Source organism: Acomys minous (assembly GCF_964271855.1).
Source record: "Acomys minous genome assembly, chromosome: 7".
Classification (NCBI taxonomy): domain Eukaryota; kingdom Metazoa; phylum Chordata; class Mammalia; order Rodentia; family Muridae; genus Acomys; species Acomys minous.
In genome coordinates, this window is record NC_140488.1 from 79,732,661 (window position 1) to 79,758,420 (window position 25,760).

General features: G+C 39.2%; 1 protein-coding gene across 1 annotated transcript in view; it reads right to left on the reverse strand.

Annotated features, from left to right (window-relative positions):
• Positions 1 to 25,760, reverse strand: part of ZC3H12B (zinc finger CCCH-type containing 12B) — a 372,224-nt gene that overhangs the window by 196,330 nt on the left and 150,134 nt on the right. The window contains exons 6-8 of the mRNA XM_084789887.1: positions 13,560 to 13,655; positions 12,551 to 12,671; positions 7,076 to 7,317 (exon numbers count right to left, since the gene is read on the reverse strand). The gene's annotated coding sequence lies outside the window, so the exon portion shown is untranslated. The remainder of the gene's footprint in view (positions 1 to 7,075; positions 7,318 to 12,550; positions 12,672 to 13,559; positions 13,656 to 25,760) is intronic.

A 25,760-nucleotide genomic window follows, 5' to 3' on the forward strand; every position in this document is an offset into this window, starting at 1 on the left:
ATAACTAACCGTGCTAAATCTGTTTTTTCAACTGTAAAATGAGAATCATGACACCCACTGAATACTTATAAGGTGAAGAGAGAAAGTATGTAAAGCACTCAATATACATAACCTACTGTGATGCACAGTAAGCACTCAGTAAAAAGGTGCTATTTGTCAATGGCTCAGCACTCTGTACAGTACAAAACAAAGTGCACGCTCTCTAGTTGAACATTCAAGCTTAAGAAAGTCCTCCAAGAGGAGTCTGATTTCATTCTATTGCCAGCCCTTAGTCACTCAACTGTAAAGCTGCTTTACACTTCCTCAAACTGAAATGTATAGAATGCCCATGTACATTTTCTGTGTTCTGTGAAAAAGATGTGAAACCATGAACTAGTGAACATCCAATGATCTTTTCCAAACCACATATTAGTGTTAAAATACTGACATTAATAAGAGGAAAATGGGAGGGAGGGAGGGAGGAATGGGAGGATACAAGGAAGGGGATAACCATTGAGATGTAATATGAATAAATTAATAAAATAAAATTAAAAAAAAGAAACGACATGTAAACAAGTAGCTATACATAAAACATTTTTGTGTCATTTTCTGCTGGATATTAATCTTGTTAAAATCAGGCTGAACTATTCTGTAATGTGTAATTATAAGACAAAAACGTAATTAATTCTGAACATAATACAATGTATAAGCAATATGTGCATATTTACAAAATGTACTTTGCTAAAAGAGTTAAACATTTTAGAAACTATTAAAAAAAGATGTCGTGTTGTAAAAGCTTTGCAAATTGCTAATAAGATGTAAATTTCAAATGGACTATAAATTTCAATTGAAACTTGATAGTAACTAGATAGCTGGGAAATATTAAAGAAACATTGTGAGTATTTTCCCTGGGGTTTGTACTCCTTTGGTCATATGATATATCCACCACTATAAAGAAGTAGCTCCTATCAACAAACAGACTTGTCTAAAAAATATGTAAAGAAGGAAGGCTGATTTATTGTTTAAAAACAAAAAAGTATGTGCAGATAGGTGATGCTCACGACACTGGAAGTTTAACATGAAGTTCTGCAGAATTTACATAGTATGAAGATAAAAAATTCACTTAGGATTTGAGTTAGATGTTTGCCTAATTAATTACTTATTATAAAAGAATAGTAAAACATCTCCAGAATGGTACCACACATATTTCTGAATGATTGTACCTTAAGATTAGATTCTATAGTAACTTTGAAGATATGTATTTTTATATCAAGAGCAAACAGGCTAGAGACTAGGAGTTTGTAATATCTGAGGACATTTATTCACAATTTAAAAGTTAAAGAAAGTGCTGGACACAGTGGTGCATGACTGTAATCCCAGCACTTGGGGAGGCAGAGTCAGGCAGATCTCTTTGAGTTTGCAGCCATCCTAGTCTACAAAATGAGTCCAGGACAGCCAAGGCTACACAGAGAAGTCCTGTCTCAAAAGAAACAAACAAAAAATAAAAAATAAAAAAGTTACAGAAAGTATAAGGGCCTATTATGTCCATTAATGGGACACTCTACAATCTACCACTAAGTGGTAATAGTCATCTTTCACTTTTACAATTATGAATCAATAACTTCTTTGATAGACAAACCCTGTGTTGACATAGTAGATGTACATACATAGCTGCCTAAGAAGAAATTCTTCGTAAACATATAAATTAATGATAGAGGTAATATTGTTCTCCATGTTGACAGATAAGAATTTCATGTAAAGGAAAAAGTATGTGAAAGTGAAATTAAACGATGTGGATAGCGAAAAGTAGAAAGTGCACTAATTATTTTTTCTACTGCTGTGATAAAACATCATAACCAAGATAATTTGTGGGACGGGAGGGGGGAGTTTATTTTGGGCATTCAGTTCCAGGGATTTAGAATCTGTGATGAAGTAGAAGCATGAAAGCAAGTTGTACGCATTGCTGCTGAAGGAGTAAGCTGAGAGGTCACAGTTTGAATCTCAATCATGAAGCAGAGAAAAAGTGGCACAGAGTCTTTAAACCCTCAGTGCTCCCCTCCAGTGACATATTTCCTCCATAAAGATTACACCTCTAAATTCGCCCAAAAGCATCACAATACATGAACATACTGGAACATTCTCACTCAAACCACCATAGAGATTTTGACTTAAATAGATTCTGTCTATATTATGATCAGAACAGAATAATTATGTAATAGTGTTGAATACAGACAAGCTAGATTTGAAACAGATTGTGCAATGTCTGTGTGCCATATTAAAGATTTTGGAAAAATTTCTCTATCTGAGGGATAATTATAGTTTAAAAATCATGCTACTCGTTTAAAAATAATAAAAGGAAACAACAAAAGAGAATTTATTCAAGAAAGACTACTGCTGTGGACGATTACAGTAAGGCTGAGATATGGACTGAATTCTGACATGAGAAAATAAGTATATATAACAAAGAAGCAAGATGGGGTTGAATGTATGCAATGTGTCTAAAAGAAAACATTCTTTTTATAGTTGCTCAACAGGGAACAGGGCTTTTGGCTTTTTTGGTTTGTTTGTTTGTTTGTTTGTTTGTTTGTTTGTTTGAGACAGGGTTTCTCTGTGTAGCCTTGGCTGTCCTGGACTCACTTTGTAGACCAGGCTGGCCTAGAACTCACAGTGATCCACCTGCCTCTGCCTTCCGAGTGCTGGGATTAAAGGTGTGCGTGCGCTGCCACCACTGCCTGGCTCAACAGGGCTTTTGAAGAAGACTAGAATGATAAGATCTCAAAGATATAATCTTATCAAATATTCAGGGTCATCTTAGCTGTGTAGATGGTTTCATGCTCATCTGGGAGGTGAAGGGTCTCCAAAAGTGGAGTAATTCCTGAATTCCCAAACATTTAAGCCCCGTGTTTGCAATAATTCATCATTTCTTGATTGTTTTCATTCCAGCTCTTCTGAGGAAGCTCACTCTGACCTTTGGATACAAATTTTATGCCCTCAAATATTTAGTGTCAGTGTCTGATCCTTTTATGTTTTCTTGGAAGTTCTTCCCCAAGAAACTTCCCTTAGCTATCACTCCAAACCTCCACCTTTTATTTTATTTTATTTTATTTTATTTTTACTGTAAATGTGTGACTTTATTGGTTACCCTTTAAACCCACCAACAAATTTCATTCTCTAGCTTTAAAAAAAACCCCTGAAACTAGCAGGAAATTTCTAACCTAGAACTCATGCACACTCGTATGTTACACCTTTATTTTTCCAGTTTCATATGGGCTACATATAGCAAAATTTCCCATCTGAGCTTCCTCCTCATTGTCTCACCAAGACCCTCAAAATTCTTAAGCTATTCATTCTCCTTTCTGTAGTGATATGATACTGTGAAAATCTCTCTTACACTATGAGACTGGAAAATTTGAGGGAACTCACAGCCAAAGTTAATAATACTCCTTAAAGTTACTTAAGATTTCAGAATGCTAGTCTACTGGGTACTTAAACTATTTAGCCTGCCTTTAAAAGAACAATGGAACAGTCAACCTTATTTGCCTTGGATTTCCCATGTAATCTATATTTACAACCTAAGATCATGCATAACTGCAGTCTTAACTTGTGTACTCTTCCATGCCTCTGGCCAATAATAATCTATATGTATCATTTGTTGAAAGCAGTAAATACAGAAATGGAAAGCAAATTCCTAAATCTGTACCATAAATGTTGAAAGAAACCATTTATGCATATTGGTTGATTTAAAAAAGATGTCTGTTGTTTAGGTTAGTTGGGACCAGTCAGGTCCGGTGATTTAATCCCTTGTAAAATTATGTTAAAGATTTCTGTAATATAACCCATTCTTTCCCCCATGTGATACTTTCCATGTTGTTCAATAAAGACAGAGTGAAGCCATTTGTTAGGGACAGACACCACTCACTCACACACAAAGATGCTTATAATTCATACAACAGACACAGAAATACCCTATGCAGATAGACACAAAGAGACAGAGGCTCGGGGATAAACAGATCCACAAGACAGCCTTCAGGCAGGCACAGATCCATAGTCATACAACGGACAGGCAGTGGACAGAAAAGACAGGGAGCATAAAGTAGAGAATTCAAATCTGGACTTGCTATTGGCTAAGTGACTCCAAGAGAAGTGATTTTCTTTCTTAATATGGCAACAACACGTTATTGGTGACTTGGAGTTAATCACTAACATGCACCTTTTTCTCCACAATACTTTATACGTCTCCTTCTTAACCCAATCATTCTCCTGGCTTATAAACCTGCTCAATGCAAATATATGCTTGAAACACTCACCTTTGTCCTGGAGGTTCCTCTAGTCTTCTAGAAGAGTCTTCTGTTATCCTATCAATATTTCTCCTTATTTGGAGATCACAAATATGGCTCTACATTCACTGCCTCTAATCCTTCACTTGCCAGTCATCTTTCAAGCATTGTTGTAAGGATTTCACTTCCATCTCTTTACTAAAATGTCTGTTTCAGGAACACCAATTACTAATTTATTTTTATAATGGGTACTTCTTAGCCGCTTTCTTTTTTTTTTTCTTTTTTAATTTTTAAATTTTATATTTTCTACATATACATTTATATTATTCCATATATATGAAATAAACTCCTGATAGCAAGAAGACCCATGACACTATCAGGAATTATATAAATGTTACATCCATAGTGTTTTGGCTATTTGTATTTGACAACCTTGAAGAAAACATCTTTCCTATATTGATGCATCTAAAATTTTGAATATAAATCAATCATCATGTCATTATCAACTTAAACCATCTACCTAGCCACTTTCTTATTAAATTTTACTGCTACATATGATAGTATTGGTCATTTTGGTGTGACTGAATTCTATTTTCACTTGACTTCTAGACATGCACTCTCCTTATACTTCTTTTATCTTTTAACTTTTTCATTTGTGTGGCTTTCATGGAGTCCTATCCACTCCCACAACAGCTTTGCCTTTGACCAATTTTTCTTTGTTCTGCTCTCTGAAATTTGTTGTTGTTTTCACAAAAGATTTTATGTATACCCCAGGCTGTCTTTGCACCTGCCTCCCCGTTTTTTGTTTGTTTGTTTGTTTTTTGTTTTTTTTTCCTCCCAAATATCTGGATAACCAGGGTGCACCACCATGCCTGGCATAGTGTCTGAACTTTATTACCTGAATGTGATGTTGGCTCAGACATTCTTCTGAGATCTACTTCAGAGTAGTTCTATGTAGATTCATCTACCTGTTAGAGATCCTCACCTTTCTGTATACAACCATTCAAATTCATTGAGATCATGCTCTACATGAACTCTTTATCTCTTCATACCAATGTGCTCTTTTTCTTTCTGATGGTAAATTCCCAAAACAATTCCACAAACGGAAACTCCACTATCATCATATAATTATTTCACCCTTACAAAAAAAGCAATAAGATTATGATCATTTTATATAAATGAAGCCAACATGTCTATACTTTTGCCTGAAAAGTAGACTAAAAATATGTCCAAGCATCACAGATTCAGCCTCAGCCTGGGGTATGTAGTGAGGTAAATTCTAGCCTGAGCGATATAGCAAGACCCTGTCTCAAAGCATAAAAAAGACTAAGGCCTATGCTTGTCTGGATATCTTGAAAGAGTAAGAGTAAACAAGGTTGAAGAAAGGGACAAAATTCTCCTGTATAACATTTCAAAGGGATACTGTTTCTAACTATAGAGGCAACCTAGGTACAAGAGAACTAGGAAAAGACAAGAGCAGGAGAAAATTGAAGAGAAATCATGTGGTTCATGCTGAGCTTTATTACTTTGAAATCTTTAATAAAATTTAGAATGTGTGCAAGGATTATTATAACTATATTCCTTAGAATAAAATGTCCACAACATGTATAAATGAAAAATTTAAATACCATGGAATGGTAAAGGTTATGGTCTATTATTTCAATATCTCTAATCTCTTAGTCATATCCCAGACTTTGTGAACATTGTGGTCATGCTCATATATTTCCCATATTTATATTTGAATGTAATATTTCATCACCTTTGCTCTTCATCAGTGATATTCTTTCATCTATTTTTTCATCTATTCATCATTCTTTGATCTATTCTACTGTTGACTGTACTGTTGTTTTTATTTGATTCATAAAGGTTTTCAATTCCAACGTCTCTCTATATTTTTTTAATTCAGTAGCTCAATTTTTGTGCTGATTTTTTCTTCAGTGCTAGTGCATCTTTTTCTTTTTTCTTTACTTTCTCTCTCTAGTGATCATACAACTGAAAAATCACAAAGTATTGTATAATGTGCTATGAAGTTTAAATTATTTAAGGTATAGAAATAGTAAATAAATGAGATGATGGAAGGAGACAGAGAAAGGGAAAGAATAGAAGCTATACACAATTAAGGAAACCAAGGGAAAGAGTGGAGAAGAATGTTGTAGAGAGGAGGAGAAAACAGTGGGACATTAGTGGTAAAAATAAAATGGAAAAGGGGTTTGCAAATAGTGCAAAAATGGCTAAAACACAATCAGATAAGTATAAAAATATATTGCTCAATAATGAAAAATTATGTAGGCAAAACTAGATCAATATATGAAGGTGAATAATAAGTTAAAAATTATTAAAAGAAAAGCTTTAGGAATTTGAAGAGGGTTCTAGTAGCTTGAGATATTGACAGGAGCAGCAAAGTGGTTCAAGGAGTATAATCAATCACAGCTACTGGTTAAGCCTGATCAAGATGCTGACATCCCCAAAGCACCAAGATTTATTGGCAGAGCCCATGGGAGAAAGCCAGTGCGAAGCCTGGCTGGCATTGGTGAAGTCTTGGGCAAGAAGCCAGAGGAAAGGATCTTTGACGAGGCTTATGTGTTCCTTGACCAGTTTCTGGTGCTAAAGAAAGATGAAGACCTTTTCTGAGAGTGGATGAAAGACACATGTGGTGCCAATGGCTAGCAGACCCAAGACTGTTTTGGGTGCCTTCAAGAATGATCTGGTGCTTTCTTGTAATGTTCTCTGGGGATGCCCCCTCAGTCCCCCAGCTACAGCATAGAGTCTCCAGAGTGGGCCCCTCCCTGTCCTCCATGAAGAAAAATATTCTCACTCACCTCCTACAGACTCCAGGGTCTCTTGGGAGTTCTCTCCCCTCAGCACTTCAGTCCCTTTTGGAATTCTTGCTCCTGTATGCCTTGGCCTTCCTCCTCCTTCTCAAGTTCTATGGCAACAGTTATCAGCTTTCCTGAATGGATTCCTGGCACCTTTCTCCCTCCCTTCATGATCTGTTGGATGCCCTTTAGTTCCATTTTGGGAGTTGTGAGTCACTGTCCTTATAAAGATTTTTTTCAGTGGCCTTCAAGAGAAAAAATTTAAGTGTAGTGAAATAAAAATCCTTTCAATTGTTTTTACCATATTTGTTTTTCTTTGTGTGCCAGAGGCCTCTACTGGCCACAGTTAATATTTGCATTGTATATAGTAGACAGGTTCTTCCCCTCAACTCTCATGACTTTACAGATGGGACTCTCATTTTAACTGAATAATGTCACTCAGATACACTGAACATGAGAAGGTACCATAGCAATCAGATGGGTACAAGCACAGAACCTGTCTCCATATTTTTCAATGCATCCTGAGTATTAATCGCCCTGTTGGAGGAATGCAGCTATACATATTATGTACATTCCTGGAACTTCCAAATCTTTGGGCTCTAGCAGTGAAAGACAGGCCAGTCCAGAGTTTGATCCATCCATTGGCTTCAGGCTCAGAGCTATCAAACTCCAGTTGAACTGTTCATATACATGGAAAGCAGGGCTATCTCCCCTGAACACTTCTTAGATGAATACAAAATGTCATCTATTTATATACCCTTTGTCTAATCTACATTTGTTGTTCTTGCTATGCACAGCCACCTCTCTGAGACTTCCTTTACCTGAAGTGTGGCATGCCAAATTGAGGTTCCTTCTCTGGGGCTTTCTTCACCCAAAGGCTGTGGCAAACCAAGTTGATGCTTCTTCACTTGTGGATGTTTCGTGATTTCAGGCCTTGGAGGTACCTCAAGTTTTAACAATAGGTTCTCACTCAAGACAGTGCCCAGCTGCTGCCCTCTAAGGCATCTAATGTGACAAAATGATGCACCTCACCAATGTGGCCTGTCCTCTAGAGAAATCATTGTTTCATCAAAACCCACAGCTGAATTTGAGGACTGATAGGGTCATGCCTTTATCCTGGGAGTAGGACTGCCCATCATTTTTTTCCTGGCTTATCTCTTGGAAGTAGTGACTGCTTCCCCTCCCTATGCCAGCAAACTATTCAGCTAAAGCCTCTGTTCAGCTTGCCTGTCTGAATCATTCATCTTTTTTCCTACTTAATTGAAATACTCCTTCATTGTTTCCATGGAGTTCTGAACCTCTCTTTCAATTTCTCTTTTTTTTGGGGGGGGGGGGATACAGTATGTATTTTTCTTGGTAGGATTATTCTTTGCCAGTTCACACAGAGGCAGCCTTTCTGCCATCTTACCCAGAAACTCAGAAGTTCAAGAGTTCTGAGATGTAAGACTTGTTCTGCCAATGCTTTTATTATGTTTTGCTGATTTTTACCAAGTGACACCAAACTGACTGTGTACTGGGCTGGCATCTTATTCATTATTGCATTTAAACATTTGTGGATATCTTGAATTTAGTAGCTATTATATAGTAACTTGTTAACATGAATTAAACTGACCTGACCTGTTCTTTAATCCTCCATACACATATATTAAATCCCATGGTAAATTGTACTTCCTGTTAAAAGTGCATGTTATTCTTTCTTTCTTTCTTTCTTTCTTTCTTTCTTTCTTTCTTTCTTTCTTTCCTTCTTCCTTCCTTCCTGTCTTTTTGAGACAGGGATAGCCTTGGCTATCCTGGACTCACTTTGTAGACCAGGCTGGCCTCAGACTCATAGAGATCCACCTGCCTCTGTCTCACAGAGTTCTGGGGCTACAGGTGTGCATCACTGTGCCCTGCTCACCCTTTTTAAAAATAATGCCTTTAAAGACAGGATCATCTTTCTAAGCCCTGCCTTCATGAAAAGGGATAAGCCCCTAGATAATTCTGAGCCATATTTTTAGTGTTTTTTAGACTGTAAGAACTGAATTCTTGGCATTTTTCCTTTGGGACAACATGAAAATGAATTTCATTAAATATTAATTGGTAGCAGGGGAAGGCAGCACACACACATGCAACAGAGAGAAACCATATGGAAATTTTAATTTCCAGACAATTATCCACAAAGTAGATACTCAAGCATATTATCATGAGCTGGCACTATATAGCCATTATTCACAATTAGAAGCTATTTAAGTCATTCATTTATGCTAACAAGAATAAAAACAGACTAAAATCATAAATAGGAATACATTGAGAATGATAAGCTTTATGAAGTGAAATTATAGTATTGATAATTTTATGCAACTTGAAAGCTTTAATTTCTCTTTTTGCATTTTCTTTTTTAATTTAAAAATTTATTATAATTTATTCATATTACATTCCAATTGTTATCCCCTCACTTGTATCTTCCCATTCCCTCCCTCTCTCCCCCATCCTATTCCCCTCCCTTAGACCTCTAAAAGGGGGCCCCTCCTCCCCCACCGACTGACCATAGCCTGTCAGGTCTCATCCAGATAACTTGCCTCCCCTTCCTCTGTGTGCTGTCAGGGCCTCCCCACCAAGGGGAAGTGATCAAATCGGGGGCATCAGACATCATGTCAGAGGCAGTCCGTACTCCATCCCCAACAGCCATGGAGAAGCAGCTGTCCATTGGCTATATCTTAACAGGGAGTGTAGGTTCTCTGCATGCACTATCCTTGGTTGGTGCATTAATTTGTGCAGGCTCTCCCCTATCCAGATCCACAGGCCTTGATGGTCACCCTGTAAGGCTCCTGAACCCTCCGGGTCCTTCCATCTCCCAACTCTTCCATACAACTCTCAGCTTTCTGCCCAGAGTCTGGCTGTGAGTCCTAGCATGTAATTTCTTTATTATAAATTCATTTCACTTTTATTGATAAGAATAGAACTAACAGTAATCAATTGACTGCTACATGTTGTATACCACAAAGACTATGTCGATATCTCATTACACCCTGGTGAATCCTTATCAGTTACTCTTATAGATTATGGATCTGAGCTCTAGAGAGACAAAATTATTTCCCTACATTCTAACAATAAAACACAAATGTGAATGTTTATGCTCAATTTTATTTGGTGGAATAAAGATGTGTAAACTCAGAGTTTCTGACGCAATATGTAAAGAATGGAGTTGAGAATTGTATTCTCCCAGTGTTAGGTTATGCTGACATTGCTGTTCTGGCAATTGTATTGCCCAAACCATTGCTTCCAGGTATCTACGTATGAAAAATCTGAAGCCACTTCATGTTCTGCATGACCAGGTTCAGTGTTGTACCACAGATGAATTATAGCTGCTCAGTGACCTAACAGTGGTTGGGTAGAACCCATATCAACTGGCCATCTGGTTCATAATAGCCTTGTTATTTACTTCCAATGCACTATATAAATGTTATTTTATATGAGCTCTTATTTCGTAAGAATACTGATCTAGTTCATCTGGTCATTTGATGTCTGAAGCTTTACCACAAAAACTGACACATGTTTACATGATTTTCTGCCTCCAGAGATAAGGAGCTCATTCACCTGTGAGAGATTCAGTTTTGTTTTTTTACTGCTTTAACATGAATATTAGAAAACTCTTCCTCTGGTGTTGGAGGACAGGAGCGTAGATGAGAAAGTATCTAAATTACAGCTTGTCAGTGCAAATTGCAGAAAATTTACACGATTTTTTGAGCATGTCCATCATTTACTTCAGGAATGTTATTTTTAGTGCGTAACAAATTATCTCTAAAATTTAACAACCGGAAACAGCTCACATTTGTTATATCACAATTAATCTAGGTCAGAAATCTAGATACAGCTTAGGTCCTCTGCTTCTGTAACTCTTTCACGTAGAGGCACTTGCATGCATTTTTTTATTGGTTGGGCTATACACATTTTGGGGCTCACTTTTTGCAAAATTATCCTTCAAAGTCCATATTGTTGTTAGCATGCCTCAAGTGCTTGTGGACTGTTTGCCTGGGTTGCCTCAGTTCCTTGCTATTATTTGGGAAAGGGGGTCCTCTGTTCTTTGCCAAATAAACCCAAACTGAAATGAATCTCATCTGGGAACTAGAAAGTGATCAGATAGACTCTAGTAGCAAAAGAAAATAATGATCTTTGGTAACCAAATCTGAGTCATGATTTCCTATGACTTTCACCATATTTGTAGAAGCAAGTCATTAAGTCTAATCCAGATTCAACTGGATGATTATTACACAACCAAATGAATACTAGCAAGCAGATTAGTCTACCTACTAACTATCTAGATACTTTAATACTTCTTGAATTTATACCTGGCACATACTCAAAGAGGTAGGCTGTCAGTGCTTTGGGTTAAACTATACAAGCCTGAGGTGACAGGTAGCAGACACTTTTAGCTTCAAACACAGCACTTGTCTTCCAATTTTCCATTAACAGCAGATATATGGTTTTATTCAAGGCAGCAATACATCTAGCTGAGTGTCTTTGCTCCCTTTGCAGCTAGGGGTGGCTATATGACTAGTTCTGGTCATTAAATGTAAGAAATTTGATAGGAATTTCAGAGAATGCTTTATTTTTCTGTCACAACTAAGACTATTATGGCTAGAGTTACCATGTGGGTAAGGTTACTGCATGTGATCCTGCTATGATTTGAATTATTGTAGCAACAGCAAAATGAGCACACTCCTTATTGAAGTTGAATTTCTTGTTTGTTGCTGCTGAGAACATATCTGATTGGTACAGTCTTCAACACAACCAGATTAGAACTTATGTTTTATTTTTATTAATATTAATATCTTTATATGATATATAAAAGAATGGGTTTTATAATGACACTGGGAAGGCTCTAGAGGTGATAGAGGTGGTTCTGCTGTGCCTGGGGTGCATTCTTCGGGTGAAGAGGACAGTCTTTCCCCAGAATAAATGGCAATTCTCAGACAGTCGTTGATGAAATAGATAGTGCTGGCTCATTTCTTTCATTTCAGCGTGAGGGGTTTTGAGGATGAATGTTATTGGCTAGGAATAGAATGCTGGCAATGCTGTATTTACTTGAAAAAAGGTAACAGGACACAAGCTCATGTTACTGACTTCCTGTAACCTTGAGTGGTCGCCTGTAACCTTGCCCTGTGCTCCTAAAGCAAGCACAGGAAGTAGGAGAAAGCTTTGTTCTACACCCTCTCTTCTCAGGATGAGATTGTAAGTCACAAGTGTGAGATTTTTGGAGTTTGAACATGCTCCAATCTCACTAGTCCCATGACAATTCCTCTATAGGCATGGTCCATGAGCCCAAGAATATTCCTCAAACTATTCAACAAAATAGAAACAGAAGGAACATTTCCAAATTAATTCTATGAAGCCACAGTATCACCATGATACCAAAACCACAAAAGATCCAACAAAGAAAGAGAATTTCAGAGCAATGTCCCTCATGAACATTGATGAAAAACACTCAAAAATACTCACAAACTTCATCCAAAAACATAAAGAGATATCCTCTCCAACGATCAAGTAGTCTTCATTCCCAGGCATGCAGGATTGGTTCAATATATGAAAATCCACTGATGTAATCTACAATATAAACAAACTGAAAGAAAAGAGCCACATGATTTTCTCATTAGATGCTGAAAAAGCCTTTTATAAAATCTAACATGCGTTCATGTTTAAAGTCTTGCAGAGATCATGGATACAAGGCACATACCTAAATATAATAAAGGCTATACACAGCAAGCCAATAGCCAGCATCAAATTAAATGGAGAGAAACTTAAAGCAATTCCACTAAACTCAGGTATAAGACAAGACTGCCCACTTTCTCCATATCTATTCAACAAAGTATTTGAAGTTCTAGCTGTAGCAATAAGACAACTAAAGGAGACCAAGGAGATACAAATTGGAAAGAGAGAAGTCAAAGTATTGCTATTCACAGATGATATGATAGTATACATGAGTAACCCACAAAATTCTACCCTCCTATATACAAATGGCAAACAGGCTGAGAAAGAAATTAAGGAAACAATATCCTTCACAATAGCCACAAATAATATAAAATATCTTGTGGTAACTCTAACCAAGCAAGTGAAAGACCCGTATGACAGGAACCTCAAGTCTCTGAATAAAGAAACTGAGGAAGATATAAGAAGATGGAAAGATCTTCCATGCTCATGGATTAGTAGGATTAACATAGTAAAAACTGCTGTCTTACCAAAAGCAATCTACAGATTCAATGCAATTCCATCAAAATTCCAACATAATTCCTTACAGACCTAGAAAGAAAAATTCTCAACTTCATATGAAAAAACAAAAAAACCCAGAATAACTAAACAATCCCGTGAATAAAAGAACTTCTGGAAATATCATCATCCCTGATTTCAAGCTGTAGTACAAAGCAATAGTAATAAAAACCAAATGGTATTGGCATACAAACAAACAAGTAGACCAATGGATTCAAATCAACCCAGAAATAAACTCACATACCTACAGACACTTGATTCTTGACAAAGAAGCCAAAACCATACAATGGAGAAAAGAAAGCATCTTCAACAAATGGTGCTGGTCTGACTGGATGTCTGTCTGTAGAAGAATGCAAATAAATCCGTATTTATCACCTTGCATCAAACTAAAGTCCAAGTGGATCAAAGACATCACCATAACACAAGATACACTAATTCTATCAGAAGAGAAAGTGAGGAATAGCCTTGAACTCAGGGGTGCAAGTGACAACTTCCTGAACAGATCACCAATAGCTCAGGCTCTAAGATCAGCAATTAATAAATGGGACCTCATGACACTGAAAAGCTTCTGTAAGGCAAAGGACACTATCAATGGGACAAAACAACATCCTACAGACTGGAAAAATATCTTCACCAACCCTACATCCAATATCCAAATATCCAATATTGGCTAATATCCAAAATATATAAAGAACTAAAAAAAACTGCCTAGAAGCAGTTAAAGAAACGCTCATTGTCCTTTGAAATCAGGAAATGCAAATCAAAACTACCCTGAGATTTCATTTTATATCTCTCAGAATAGCTAAGATAAAAAACACAAGTGACAGCACATGATTGTGAGGATGTAGAGCAAGGGTGCAAGGGTTACACTCCTCCATTGCTGGTGGTAGTACAAACTTGTACAGCTGTTGTGTAAATCAATCTGGAGGTTGGGAATAGATCTACCTCAAGCTCAAGACCCACATATACCACTTCTGAGCATATATCCAAAAGATGCTCCACCATACCATAAGGATACCTGCTGTAATAGGGTCATAGCAGCTTTATTTATAATAGCCAGAAACTGGAAACAGTCTAGATGCCCCTCAGCTGAAGAATGAATAAAGAAAATGTGGTGTATTTCATACTCAGCTATTAATAACTAAGACAGCATAAAAATTTCAGGCCAATGGATTGAACTAGAAAATGTCATCTTCAGTGAGGTAACCGAGACCCAGAAAGACATGTGTGGTATGTACTCACTTATAAGTTATTAGCCATAAAGTACAGGATAAGCATGATACAATCCATAGACCCAAAGAAACCAAAGGCCCAAGAGAGAATGCTTGAATCTTACTCAGAAGAGGAAATAAAATAGATATCGGAAGTAGATAGAGGGAGAGAAATGAGTGGGAGAGGGGATGGGGAGGGTAATGGAGCTAGGGATTAGGTGTAGGGGCAGTAGAGGTGGGGTGGGTGGTGAGAGGGGAGAGAGAGAGAGAGAGAGAGAGAGAGAGAGAGAGAGAGAGAGAGAGAGAGAGGGAGGGAGGGAGGGAGGGAGGGAGGGAGGAGGGAGAGAATGGAAATCAGTGTGTGGGGCATCTCTGGGACAAAGGAGGCTCCAGGATGTCTATGGAGATGACCCTACCTGAGACTCCTAGCATCGAGGGCTAAGGAGCCTGAAACTACTACCTCCTGTAGACAGGTGGAACGTCCAGTAAAGGGAGAGGACACCAACCCACCCATAAGACTTTGACCCCAAATTTGTCCTGCCTACAAGAAGTGTAGGGATAAAGATGGAGCAGAGATTTAGGGAATGGCAAACCAATGACTAGCCCAACTTGAGACCCATCCCATGGGAGAGAGTCAACCCCTGTCACTCTGCTATGCATGCAGACAGGAGGCTAGCATAACTGTCTTCTGAGAGTATTCATCCAGAAGCTGATGGAAACAGGTACAGAGACCCACAGCCAAAGAATAGGCTGATCTCGGGGAGTCTTGTGGAATAGTGGGAGAAAGGATAGAAGGAGCTGGAGGGGTTCAAGGACACTAGAAGAAGACCTACAGAATCAACTAACCTAGGCCCATGGAGGCTCAAAGAGACTGAACCACTGAACCACCAAAGACTGGCCTAGACCCCCTACACATATGTAGCAGATGTGCAGCTTGGTCAACGTGTGGGTCCCTCAACAATGGGAGTAGGGGCCATCTCCAACTCTGTTACCTACCACTGGATCCCTTTGCCCTAGCTTGGCTGCCTTGTTAGGCCCCAGTGGGAGAGGATGCACTTAGTCCTGTTGCGACTTGAGGCGCCAAGGTGGGTTGATACCCTTGGGGCCTCTACTTCTCTGAGATGAAGAAGAGGGGCAAATGAGAAGAGGGCAGTGTGAGGATGGGGCTGGGAGGAGAAGAGGGAGAAGGCTGGGATCAGGCTGTAAAGTGATTACATAAATAAGTAAATGGAAGTGGGAGGGAAGAAACAGCAGATACACTCGAGTGTGAGGTCATGCTATTGGAATCCCATGTACTCTGAACATTACTGCAGCTTGACCCAATCACCTGATGGACCTTGCTACGGACCCACTACAGACAGCTTCTGTGAGGTGATTTGAATACACACTAGGTAATAATCCAACCAGCGAATCTGTTTGGCTGAAGCATTTCTCACTGAAGATACTATACTCTATCCTTACAGAACATTTCTGAAGGATTGGTGGTGGAACCCAAAGTAATTGAAAGGCACTTTCAGCAAGAGCTGCCTTTCATGGCCACAGAGAACATCATCACGGCTATGGTCAAAGCCGAGGGCAGCCAACAAGATTGCCATAAGAAAAAAATCAGAGTGTTTCCGCTGTAGACAGTTGCCATGGTGAAGCAGCAAGGAGCCCCGTAGAGTGCATTAGGCAGATGCAATCCCATTCACTCACAGATGGAACATATGTCGGGCCCCTCTTCTTTTACTGGTGGAGTATGGCAGCAGCTACACAGATTCCTAGAGGAGCAGGTGCCTGTCTTGCTAAAACTCTATGAAAGTGGAATGGAGGTGAAAGCAGAGCTATGTCTGTAGAACAGGAGAGAATTAAGGAAAAATCATTGAGAGTTTCCTAATTATATGGTTGAGGAATTGAAAAAGAAAGAAAAAGTAGAATTGTAGAGCAGAAATTTCAAGATGAGGTAGGGTATCATGTAGTGATAAAATAGAATGAGTTAAAGAAATCAAAATGGTTTATAGTCCATTAATATGTGATTAAGTTCTTAAAATTGGCAAACAGGGGACTCTATCATCACAACAGCTCCACTTTCATTTGAATAAAATACCTTTCTTCTTACCATAATGTAATATTTTATTAATTCTTTGAGAATATCATACAATATTTCTTCATCACATTCACCTTACTCCTTCCCACAACCCTTCCTCCACCCCCTCCCTCCACTATGTGCCCTTTTTTATTTTCAGAAGACACTATCTCACAGATGATGTCCTTGTCCTCTGGTCCTTACATTCTTTCAGCTCCATCTCCAAAGTTCCCTGAGTCTCATGTGTAGAGATTATGTTGCAGATGTATCTGTTGGGGCAGAAGACCCCATAGTCAATTGTTCTCTGCATTTGACCAACTGAGGAAGTTTGTGAAAATCCAGGTCTACTGCAAGAAAGGAGCTTCTTTGATAACGTGAGAGTGCATTTATCTGTGGATATAAGGACAGGAATTTAGAATGTGCTCATTTAGGGAAGTGGCACTAGTGGGTTCTATAGGTTCCCTGGACCCAATCAGCTACAAGTATACAGTGTATACAAGTTCCAAGCATGCATAGCCTAATATTAAGCAAGTCTTAGATGGCTCTTGGTAACCCCCAGGATAAAGTGTCACTGTTGTACCATTCAGAATCTCTGAATATGTTGGTCCCTGTTATGGTTCAAAGGCTTACAGCTGGTTAGGACTGGTTAGCTCCCTTGGCAGCTTGCATGGCTTCTTTGGATACTAGAGGATTTCAGGCCAAAACCAGATCATTTTCTCAAAGTTCTATGTCTTAAGTGGTCTGTGTCTGAACTAGTCCCTGAGGAGACTACAGGAAAGAACTATGAATGCTGCCAAGAGAGAAAAAACAGTAATAGTCCTAGCCAGCTGTGTATAATAAGATCCACAACAATGACCAGAACAGCAAGATATACCCAGTTGCAGCAGTTGCATATTAGGGGTAAGCAACAGGCACCTAGTTGGACTTAAGCCATGCTCAGTAACTTAATAGGAAGGAAGTCATGTCTGCTACTATAAGCCTAAGCAGCTCCTGTGGTTGGTGAGGTTCATGGACCCTAAAGGAGAACCTACTTTTGGCATGTTCCTAAACCAGTTTAACTGCTAACTGTATTCATAATAATACCATTGTACTCACAAGTAAGTAGAGCTCTCACTTCTCATCAGAGAAGATTCTACTTGCAGCCATTGGAGACCACCACAGGAATCCGCAATAGGTCAACATGCAGAGAACAAAGACTGTGGATACGTCTACCACCCAACCCCTACACTTAAAAAAAAATATGATCCAAGTTGGCAAAGTCAATTTAAACTGAGTTTTCATTCTCATGTCTTTGCAGGTTCACTTCTTTACCTGAACACCTGCACTCCCCGACCCCCAGTGATCATCCCTAAACATAATGACATATGGCTAAATAGACTCAGCAGGTTGTATGTATGTATGTATGTATGTATGTATGCATGCATGCATACATGCATGTGTGTGCATTTATTTGTTTGTTTATTGTGTGTGTAAAACAATAATGATTAAAGAGGAAAAGGTCATGACATCAAGAGAGAGTAAAGGAAGACAAGGAAGAATTTGTAGAGAAGAGAAATGTAAGGTTGGAAATTATGTAAATACAGTACCCCAGTATTAAAGTTTCAATAGTATAAAGATTAAAAATATAGCCAGGCGTGGTGGTGTATGCCTTTAATCCCGGTACTTGGGAGGCAGAGGCAGGCAGATCCCTGTGAGTTCAAGGCCAGCCTGAAAGATAAAAAATATAAACCCATTAATGAAAGTTTTGTTGGGGGATTGTTTAACTATTGCTTTTAGTTTTCAGATTATAATATAATCACAGCATTTCCCCTTCTCTTTCCTCCCTCAAATACACAATGCATTTCACCTCCCTAATCTCTCTCCCTTCCCCAGCACATCTCCTTCCAACTGCACGTCCTCTACTTTTTTCTTTACTTTTTTAATAGTCCTTTAATTCCAATTAGTGATGCTATATGTTCATGTGTGGGTCTGTCCACTGCCAATAATAAGTAATCATGTGCCCAAGGAACTTTTTTCCTTTCCTGAGCTGCTATAAATTGCCTTAAATTTGGGGACTTGTGAATTCCTCACACATTTATGTTAGAATTTTTTCTTCTTAATTTTGTGTAGGTCTTGTGTAGAAAACCCAGCTTGGTGAGTTATTAAATGCATTAGTCATGCCATGGCTAAAAGACAGCACTTCACAGCACTCCTCCTCCATCTCTGGATCTTTTTTTTTCCTTATTTTTTATTTTATTAATTTATCCAGATTACAACTAAATTGTTATCCCATCACTTATATCCGCCCATTCATCCCTCCCTCCCTCCCACCTTCTACTCCCCTACCCTAGGTCCTCCCCCACTACATGGTCTCATCTTGGTAGCCTGCTTATCCTTTCTCTGAGTGCCATCAGGCCTCCCCACCAAGGCATTCTTTCTGCCTCCTCTTTTATGATGTTCTCTGAGACTTATCAGGGCATTGGGGGTTTGGACATATATTTGGCAGGAGCTCAATAATGGATTTTACATTCTCTAGTACTGTGAAGATAATATATTTTTGTTGTTTAATTCACACACTTGATTGTAGTCTTTTTAAATTGGTGTTTACAAGTTGAAAGAACCAGCTGCTTTTCTAGAGGACCGTGGTTCAAGTCTCAGTCCCTGCTCACAACTATTTTTAATTTGACTTTCAGGGGATCTGAAACCCTTTTCTGGTCTCTGAGGGCATGCATGTGGCACACAGATATACATCGAAAGCCCCAAACAGCATTATACATAAAATAATACTATTTAAAGATATTTTAATAAAGAAACTGCTATCATATATCATAAAGAAGACATTGGTATATAAGCAAGACACAAAAACTATAGGTAGAGGGATCTTTTTAAGAATGTTATAGAAATAGGATCATAATCCACTTTTGTGGATTACCTTTTATCAGTCGGCATAATTTTTTATAGAGTCACCCAGAGATTTGCCATTTTTCTAAATAACAGAGCGGTATTCTATGGTATGGGTCTACCATAGTTTCTTTAAACATTCTCAAATACCAAATTTATTTGCAGTTTATGACTATTATTATTATTATGAATATTATTTTTTAAACTATTATATATTTATATGTACAAGTTTGGTATAAATATCAATTTTCATTTTTCTGAGGCAAATGCACAGGAGTGTAATTACTGTGTTTCTGGTTTTTTTTTTCAAGAAAACAAAGAAGAAAAAGAAATTGCTACATTGCGAGACATTTTTTTTTACTACAGTGAGAACATAAAATGTTCTCAACAATACATGAGGAAGTTTTTCTGTATCCTTGGCACCATTTGGTATTGTCTCCAATTTTAATTTTCACTTTTCTGATAGGTATGTAGCAATATCTCATTATGATATTAATTTGCATTTCTTAGGTGGCTAAGAATATTCTTTTTCATATGTTTAGTTACATCTATGTATCCCCACCAGTGAAATGTCTTTTCATGTTGTTTTTCCATTTTTTACTTAATATTCCTTTTAAATTTTTATTTATTTTGTTCATTGCTTGGACCACACCTGATACTTAATCCATTACATTCATTAAAAATAAAAAAACTCAAGACTTAAAAAAAAAGTTGAAAGTCACCTCGAAAGAAAGAAAAGAAAAAAAGAGTCTCTGGCCCTCGCCCAGCCTCTGGTTCCCTGGGCCAGGTTGGGCTGTAGGATTGCTTCCCTGGTGACCTGTGTGGCCATAGTACCTAGTCTCTAACTTGGTGTCTCTAACTTGGTGTCTCTCGTAATCATGGCCACCATGACGTCGCCTGTCTGCTAAACTCTGCCCTGTAACGTAGCCCTGCCTGCCATGACATCATTGTTATGATTTACATAACCCCTCCCACTATGGTGTTACTTCCTGGATGCACTCCACCCACCGGACGCCATTTCCTAGTTACACTCCGCTCAGTATGGAGTCACTTCCTGGATACACTCCGCCCAGTGAGACATCGTTGTCTGGTTAAACCCCGCCCCTGTGGCGTTTGGCTCCGCCCACTATGGTGTCGTTTCCTGGTTGCATCATTTCCTCCTAAAACACCGCCCACATTGACATCATTTCCTGGTTGTGATCCTATCTGCCTGCTATGTCGTCATTTCCTGGCGTGGGCGTCTCCGGACGTGCATGCTGTGGAGTGTGGCTGGAAGTACGTGGGCGTGACCTAGGAGAGCATGGGCTGAGTCCTGGAGAGCGTGGGCGGAGTCCAGGACAGAGTGGGCATGGCCCAGAAGTGCATGGGCGTGGCTCCAGGCTCCTGGGAGTGGCCCAGGAGTCCTGGGCATGGCCTGGGTGTGCTTAGGTATGTCCCAGGAGTGCGTGGGCATAGTCCAGGAGAGAGTAGGCGGAGTCCTGGAGGGCATGGGCAGAGTCAAGGAGAGCATGGCTGGCTGGGAACTTAGAGTGTTTTGTTTTTTACTTTGTTTTGCTTTTTGAGAGAGGGTTTCTGTGTGTAGCTTGGACTTGCTTTGCCTCACAGAGGCCACAGAGATCTGCCTGCCTCTGCCTCTGCCTCTGTGAATGCTGGGATTACAGGGTCCTTTGTACATTCTAAATCTTAATTCTTGTTGAATAAATGGTTTTCAAATGTTTTCTTCTATCCTACAGGTTTTCTTTTCATCTCTCACAATAAAATCAATTTTAATTAGGTTCATTTTTGTCAGTGTTTCCTTTTCTTGTTTATGCTTTTGTAATCAAATTGAAAGTTGTTTGGCTAGCTTTATTTAATTTCTTCTTTAATATAAATGGTTTATAATTTTGCACTTAGGTCCAATGTCTGTTTTGAGAAAAATTTGCATACATTTCATTAAAAATCTGTTTTTTGCTAAGAATGATGCAAACAGAGTTCCTACCAATATTTGAATTCTTTTTTCTTCATATTAATACACTTGATTGTGTTTACAGAAGTGATTCTGAGGTCTGTGGCCCCACCAGCTGCAGTTTTTATGCAGAGTTAGATCCCCTTTCAAAACAGCAGCTACTATATTTGTCATGAGGATTCATTTTATTTTTCTCCACCATTTCTCAAAAAAAAAAAAGGCAGAATAGCAGGCCCCTTATTTATTAATTACTCCAACCATCTAAGTTTTAGCCCAAAGAGATCAAATTCTAAGTTTAATGAACATCTATTGGCTTCAGTATTATTTGTTGAAAATATCCTTCTTTCATTTGTTTTTGTAGTTTTGTCAAAATCCACCCAAGCATATTTCTGTGACTCTGTTTGGTCTATCTATTCTGTTCTTTATGTTTAGTCTTCTTCCACTGCCATATTGTCTTGCTACCTGATAAGTATTGAAATCAGATAGAGTGTTTTTTCTCCTTTATGCTCTTTTGAAGTTGCTCTTAGATATTTACCCATTCCCTTTCTAAATAAATTTTAGAATTATCTTATTTTTAATCTATCAAAATCTATCAAAAATATTTCTCATTCAGCCCATATATCAATTTTGAAAGGATTGACATTTTCCCCATCTCCTTTGTCAGGCAGGTTGCCAGCACCCCTAACCTACTTTTCTCTGTGTTAAGTCTCAATCCCAGGACAAATGGTTAACTGAGGTACATATTAATGTCAAAGCAGAAGCTACCCATATATCCTAGCATCTCTCAATACCCCTGGTTGCTTCCAGCACTTCTCACCCTGCCCCCTACCCTAAACCTCTCCCTCCCAGGGGCTGAGCTTCCCTTCCCTTGCCCCCAGCATCTTTTTGTTTTGTTTTGTTTTTCCAACACAGGGGTTCTCTATGTAGCCTTGGCTGTCCATAGATCTGTCCTGGAACTCAAGAGATCCACCTGTTTCTGCCGCCCAAGTGCTGGGATTAAAGGTTTGCACCACCTAATCCTCAGCCATTTTGGACACAAGGTCTTTTGCTCTTTTGCTCTCTTGCCCCCTCTTCTCTCCTTTGTTCCTCCTGGTTGTGTCTGCTGGAGGTTGTGTTCAGTGTGGACCCTTACAGATGCCTCTGGCTATTTACTCTCTCATATCTACAATCAGCTTTCCCTTTCACCATATCCAGGAGTAGTCATATCCTCATTATTTCCCTCACTCACACTTTCTCCATTGCTTTCATTTTAAAACTATTTAAACCTAGTGAAGGGAAAACTTTTTGTTTATGCAACTTGTTGCAAGTCGCCAAACATGACCTCTCTTAAAACCTCAAATACTCAGTATCTCCTACTTGTTAAAATACCCATTCTTGAGGGCTGGAGAGATGGCTCAGAGATTAAGAGCACTGACTGCTTCTCCAGAGGTCCTGAGTTCAATTCCCAGCAACCACATGGTGGCTCACAACCACCAGTGATCTGGGGCTCTCTTTTGGTCTGCAGGTGTGCATGCAGTCAGAGCAGTGTATACATAATAATAAATAAATACCTCTTTTTAAAAAATACCCATTCTCATTCATGTTCATTCATGTTGACTGTAACTTTTATGCACACTAATGTATCTGTATTCCTGGGCCCCATCAGCACTCACCTAAATCCACTGTGAGTGGCTGGTGGAAGAGATAGTGGAGAGGACCTGTGCCGGCTAATTTCATGGCACCTTGACACAATCTAGAGTTTCCAGAGCAGAGGAAGCCTTAATTGAGAAAATGCTTCTAGAAGGTCCATCTGTAGGCAAGCCTGTGGGGCAGGGATTCCCAACCTTCATAATGCTTTGACACTTTTATAGACAGAGCTCCTCATGTTGTGGTAAACTCCAGTGATAAAATTATGTCATTGTTACTTCATAATTGTAATTTTGCTGTTGATAAAAATCTACCTGAGACCCACAAGTTGAGAACCTCTGCTGTAGGATATTTTCTTAATTGGTGATTGATGTGGGAATGCCCAGCTCAGTTTGGGTGGCAGTACTGGATTCCATAATGAAACAAGGCGGTAGTACTCGCCTCTATAGCCTCTGTATCAGCCCCGGCCTCCAGATTCCTGCCCTGTCTGAGTTGCTGACATCTTTCCATAGACTGTGTTGTAGAAATGCAACCCCAAAACACACCCCCAAGTTGCTTTGGTCAGAGTAATTCATCCCAGCAATAGAAACCCTAACTCAGACAGTACCTGTCTCCAGTTTCTCAATCCTTTCAATCTGCCCTGCTTGCAGAAGCTGGCCTGTTCACTCAGGAACCAGTAAGTGCTCACACCTTGGTATGGCTAATCCAGCAGCTCTGTGAACTCCTGGAGAGAAACACCTGTGCTTGAAAGGAAAACAACAACCTTTTTTTTTTCCCACAGAGGTATCTGTGTTCTCTGGGGGATCCTGATCTGGGGATATAGGCCTCCAATCCTTGATCCAGGGCAGAGGGAGATAGTCGAAGGTCCACTGGTTATTTCTGCTTAATTGGGGGTTCTCTAGAGCCACCAGTTTTTTTCTGACCTGCCTTGGGGCCCCAGAACACCCTGGTAATCCTACAGGCTGAAAAAAAAACTCAGAGAGGCCCAATACCTTGGCACCTAGCAACAGGGTTTCAATGCCTAGGCTGCACAACAGAGCTGAGGAACCATAAGGGAATCATCCCACGACACTGTGGACCAAGCCAAGAGTTTGATTCCCAGCATCTGGGTTGTGCATGGATGCTACCGGGGGAAAAAAGCAGCCTTCCATTTGTTAAGAGAATTTCTCTTGATCAGACTGGTGGATTTCTGAAGGACTCTAATTGTTTGATGCCGTCGTCCTATGTATTATGTTGTCCTTTTTTGCTCTGTGTCTTATCTTGTGTCTTTATGAATGGGAGCAGCTAGAGTGCTGCCCCAAAGGTCACTTTGGAAACAGTGAACTTTTGGGGACTCAGTGGCAGTATATGGCAAGTCTGTAGATGGCAGCAGACATTGTGTCCAGGGTCCCAGTGAAGAAGCTGGCAAGTGGGTTCTGCTTAGCTGGGTTCACTGAAGCACTGCTGTGGGCCTGGAGCTTCAGCTCCAGGACAACCACACACACATACACACACACACACACACACACACACACACCCACACACACACCAAAGCCTGCTAGGCTACCTAGCCCTCCCCTCCCCCGCCTCTCCTTGAATTACACTAGTGAAGGACATGGGGAGACTTTTGTCTGCTTTGTGTGTATGGATGGGTCTGTGCTTTCTGATGTGTCTGTAAGTTTTGTTACAAATAAAGAGCCAAGACAGAATTGCATCAGGCTCAATTGAATGTATGAATGTATGGTGGCCACCATGTTTTGACTGCTTATTTTTTGAATGTGTGACCTTACTTTGTTCTCTTGTTCCTTGATTATTATTTTACTGTTTCTCTTGCCATGAGCCTCCTGGGCTTGGAATTTATCTCTGAGCCTTCTGGCTTCTGGATCTCATATAATAGGAACTCAAATGCCTTTTGGGTGTGGATATTATTGAAGTTGTTTTATGCTCTCCTACTTTATTGAAACACTGGCTCTGGAATATCCTCTCCCTAATATGTACATACAGGCCAGGGACTATGACAGAGAGAAAAAAAGCAAAGCAGGAAAGCTAAAGGGATTACTGGTTTCCTCTAACTGCCTAAGACTATTGGATAAATTTTATGTATTGATATGTATGATTATGTATTGATTGGATATGGTTAAAATCTGTAATATCTGTAACAAAATGTTAAAACTTATAACACAGGGTTGATAGTGTAAAAATAGGAAATCTCAAAGGCACCATTGGTATGATTCAATTTTTGGATACAGGCAACTACATAGCTGTCGGCCATCTTTGCTAGGGTTGAGGAAAAAAGGGGTGTCATGTGATTTTACCACCATCTTAATTAATTAAAAGTAACCACATGGTGTGGGCAGAAGAAGGAGGCAACAGGTCTCCGAGATACTTTGGATTAGGATGGATTTTTGTATGATAATTCCAGTCCTGTCCTCAAAACAAGGTTTATGAAAAATAGAATTTAAAAATAATGCTTGTTTAATAAGGTGTTAAAACTGTGCCTCCATGACATTCATATACAAGGATTGCTGGTTGCCAAATTTTGTAACATAAAAGTTACATAAATGATACTAGTTTTAAAGACATGAAAGGGTCATGAATCCCACTGGGATCTAGAAAACAGGCTATGTATGCTGCCAAGAGTGGGGCCAGAGAGGGACTAAACTCATAACTATGAGAGGGACCATGGAGAGAAGTAACAGTGGAGATCAGACCTGGGGAGAGCGAGGGTAGGAAGACAGA